This window comes from Mixophyes fleayi, chromosome 2 (genome assembly GCF_038048845.1).
Source record: "Mixophyes fleayi isolate aMixFle1 chromosome 2, aMixFle1.hap1, whole genome shotgun sequence".
NCBI classification, from domain to species: Eukaryota; Metazoa; Chordata; class Amphibia; order Anura; family Limnodynastidae; genus Mixophyes; species Mixophyes fleayi.
This window is the reverse complement of record NC_134403.1, coordinates 374,535,247-374,539,898: the sequence shown is the minus strand read 5'-3', so window position 1 is coordinate 374,539,898 and position 4,652 is coordinate 374,535,247. Positions and strand designations below refer to the sequence as shown.

General features: G+C 50.4%; 1 protein-coding gene across 1 annotated transcript in view; it reads right to left on the bottom strand.

The window, feature by feature from the left end:
• Positions 1-4,125, bottom strand: part of NR1I2 (nuclear receptor subfamily 1 group I member 2) — a 30,035-nt gene extending 25,910 nt beyond the window's left edge. The window contains exon 1 of the mRNA XM_075197480.1: positions 4,008-4,125. The gene's annotated coding sequence lies outside the window, so the exon portion shown is untranslated. The remainder of the gene's footprint in view (positions 1-4,007) is intronic.
• Between the last annotated feature and the right edge of the window lie 527 nt (positions 4,126-4,652).

The following is a 4,652-nucleotide window of genomic DNA, read 5'->3' as shown; positions in this document are numbered from 1 at the left end:
TCACCCTTGTACCGGGGAGGGGACGAGGAGGCCCCGTCACCCTTGTACCGGGGAGGGGACGCGGGGGCCCCGTCACCCTTGTACCGGGGAGGGGACGCGGGGGCCCCGTCACCCTTGTACCGGGGAGGGGACGCGGAGGCCCCATCACCCTTGTACCGGGGAGGGGACGCGGGGGCCCCGTCACCCAATCGTACCGGGGAGTGGACGCGGGGGCCCCGTCACCCTTGTACCGGGGAGGGGACGCGGGGGCCCCGTCACCCTTGTACCGGGGAGGGGACGCGGGGGCCCCGTCACCCTTGTACCGGGGAGGGGATGAGGAGGCCCCGTCACCCTTGTACCGGGGAGGGGACGCGGGGGCCCCGTCACCCTTGTACCGGGGAGGGGACGCGGGGGCCCCGTCACCCTTGTACCGAGGAGGGGACGCGGGGGCCCTGTCACCCTTGTACCGGGAAGGGGACGCGGGGGGCCCCGTCACCCTTGTACCGGGGAGGGGACGCGGGGGCCCCGTCACCCTTGTACCGGGGAGGGGACGCGGAGGCCCCGTCACCCTTGTACCGGGGAGGGGACGCGGGGGCCCCGTCACCCTTGTACCGGGGAGGGGACGCGGGGGCCCCGTCACCCTTGTACCGGGGAGGGGACGCGGGGGCCCTGTCACCCTTGTACCGGGAAGGGGATGCGGGGGCCCCGTCACCCTTGTACCGGGGAGGGGACGCGGGGGCCCCGTCACCCTTGTACCGGGGAGGGGACGCGGGGGCCCCGTCACCCTTGTACCGGGGAGGGGACGCGGAGGCCCCGTCACCCTTGTACCGGGGAGGGGACGCGGGGGCCCCGTCACCCTTGTACCGGGGAGGGGAGGGGACGCGGGGGCCCCGTCACCCTTGTACCGGGGAGGGGACGCGGGGGCCCCGTCACCCTTGTACCGGGGAGGGGACGCGGAGGCCCCATCACCCTTGTACCGGGGAGGGGACGCGGGGGCCCCGTCACCCTTGTACCGGGGAGGGGACGCGGGGGCCCCGTCACCCTTGTACCGGGGAGGGGACGCGGGGGCCCCGTCACCCTTGTACCGGGGAGGGGACGCGGGGGCCCCGTCACCCTTGTACCGGGGAGGGGACGCGGGGGTAAGGTGTAAGGACTGGCACAAAACAAAGAGGATAATTAACGTTAGGAAGTGAGCTTAAATGTTTCGCTCAAAATATAATCCAATACCTGGTATTTCTAAAGTGCTAATTATATATTGCGCTTTGCACTGGGTCGGAGCAGCTGATATCTGCTGGATACATTGAGCAGAGTCAATGAGCTGCGCGGTGCCACTGACTGCGCATATTGATGGCTGATATGGTGCAGAAATCTCGGGTCCTTCTCCCTCCCATCTCTACGGGGCATGAGGGAAACTGAGCAGAGGACGTGATTCGTCACCGCGGACTGTTCGGAGAGTCATCGCGCCACACTGCGCCGAACTGAATCTGCCGCATATAGTGCAGTAATATTGCCGTACAGCTGCTCCCATATAAACCGTGAGAACAAGAATGTGCCGATAGTAAGGCGCTACGGAATCTGCTGGCGCTATATAAATAAATGTTGATGTTGATGATGAGCGTAAATCTTTTTGGGATAAGTCTTAATATCCTTTACCAGTTCATTGACATTACGTTTATGATATGTTACACACTAGTGATCCTGCAGTAACAAGGAACAGATTTGGCTGAACAGAGAATAAATCTCCTGCAATGTTAGTCACTATATGTCCCCAATACGTGGTAACCAAACACAGGGAATAAGATCCGCCCATGTTAAACTTCTGAGCATTGGGGGTCGGGCAGCCGTGTCTGAGCCGGAATACAGATAACCTTATATGTTCCCATTATCTATATCAGCGTATAAGGACACCCCTCCCCTGTCCACTTAGTGTAGGACACTCAGCTGAGGCATAAAAGGGATTTGCGTCAATGCAGAGTTCCAACATCAAAGCAGATAACTGTAAGTAATAATTACACTACGATATCAAAGTCTGGTGACCCTTGTATGTATAGAGCCTGGCACTCCACAGCTGCGGAGCACCCACACGCTGCTCTCTGAGGAAACACGCACAGTACATGATAAAACACGCATGCAGCATACATACACTGATCAGCCACAACATTAAAACCACCAGCCTAATATTATGTAGGTCCCCCTCGTGCAGCCAAAGAAGCTCTGACCCATCGAGGCATGGACTCCACAAGACCTCTATAGGGTGTCCTGTGGTATCTGTTACTAAGATGTTAGCAGCAGATCCTTTAAGTCCTGTAAGTTGTGAGGTGGGGTCCATGGCTGGGACTTGTGTCTCCAGCACATCCCACAGATGCTCAATCGGATTGAGATCTGGGGAATTTGGAGGCCAAATCAACACCTTGAACTCTCTGTCTTGTTCCTCAAACCATTCCTGAACACTCTGTGTAGTATGGCAGAGTGCATTATCCTGCTGCAAGAGGTCACTGCCATCATGGAATACCGTTGCCATGAAGGGGTGCACTTGGTCTGCAACGATGGTTAGGTAGGTGGTACGTGTCAGAGGAACATCCACATGAATCCAAGGATTCCCAGCAGAACATTGCCCAGAGCACCACACTACCCCCACCGGCTTCCCATAGTGCATCCTGGTGCCATCTCTTACCCAGGTAAACGACACACACGCACCCGGCCGTCCATATGATGTCAAAGAAAACGTGATTCATGAGACCAGGCCACCTTCTTCCAATGCTACATGGCCAGTTCTGGCGCTTACGTGCCCATTGTAGGTGCTTCTGTGGGATTGGACCAGACGGTCTTCACTCCCCACACACATCAATGAGCCTTGGACACCCATGACCCTGTCCCTGGTTGTCCTTCCTTGGACCACGTTTGGTAGGTACTAACCACTGCATACCAGGAACACCCCACAAGACCGGCCGTGTTGGGGATGCTCTGACCCAGTCTAACCATCACAATTTGGCCCTTGTCAGAGTCACTCAGATCCTTACACTTGACCATCTTTCCTGCTTCCAATACATCAACATCAAGAACTGACTGATCACTTACTGCCTAATATATCCCACCCCTGACAGGTACCATTGTAACCTGATAATCAGTGTTATCACCTCGCTGGTCAGTGGGTTACTGTTGTGACTGACTGGTGTATATAGGTGGCACAGGTCAGTCATATGATACAATGCTGGTTCAGTCACTGAGCACATTACCAGCTGTCTATAGTTCTGTATGTACAACTACTCCCAGATAAACATGTTACATAAGGTGGAATACAACGGCTACATGGATCAGACAGACACATAACTGTGCAGAATAATTATTATACTTTACACCGTTCTATACACTGATCAGAATAACTCAGAGCTCAGAAAGTCATGGACCATTACCAGACAGCTCAACCATCATGTGACCAGTTTATCATATGACTGTTCAATAGGCTCCGGTGATATGAGCTGCTGTGTGTATGTATTATATATATATATATGTATAGTACAGAACAGTATATATACAGTAAAGAGCAGTATATATATATTACAGAACAGTGTATTACAGAACAGTATATATATATAGTACAGTATATATTACAGAGCAGTATATATATATATATATATATATATATATATATATATATATAGTACAGTACAGTATATATTACAGAGCAGTATATATATATATATAGTACAGTACAGTATATATTACAGAGCAGTGTATATATATATATATATATATATATATATATATATATATATATATATATATATATAGTACAGCACAGTATATATTACAGAGCAGTATATATATATATATATATATATATAGTACAGTACAGTATATATTACAGAGCAGTATACATATATAGTATAGTACAGTACAGTATATATTACAGAGCAGTATACATATATAGTACAGTACAGTATATATTACAGAGCAGTGTATTACAGAGTACTATACATATATAGTACAGTACAGTATATATATATATATATTACAGGTCAGCTTACCATATACGCCGGAGCTGTAGCACCAGGACCTGGCAGTGTCAGGAGAGTGTGGCCCCCCGGGCCCCTGCAGTCTCTTCCTGGCCGGGACCAGCTCACTCCCCCGGATCCCGCACTGACAGCGGACACCGCCCTGTACTGAACCTGGAGTTACCGCAGCCAATCACATCAGAGCAGGGGCGGGGTTATGTAAATATGTGACGTGTCACCTCTCAGGTGTTCTAACCTCAGGTTACTGTCCCAGCGATGATATTATATATGTAATATATATAGATACAGTGTAATGACTTCATGTTATATAGATACAGTGTAACTACTCTATTCTATAGCTGCAGCATGATGACTCCATATTATATAGACACAGTGTAACTACTCTATTCTATAGCTGCAGCATGATGACTCCATATTATATAGACACAGTGTAACTACTCTATTCTATAGCTGCAGCATGATGACTCCATATTATATAGACACAGTGTAACTACTCTATTCTATAGCTGCAGCATGATGACTCCATATTATATAGATACAGTGTAACTACTCTATTCTATAGCTGCAGCATGATGACTCCATATTATATAGATACAGTGTAACTACTCTATTCTATAGCTGCAGCATGATGACTCCATATTATATAGACACAGTGTA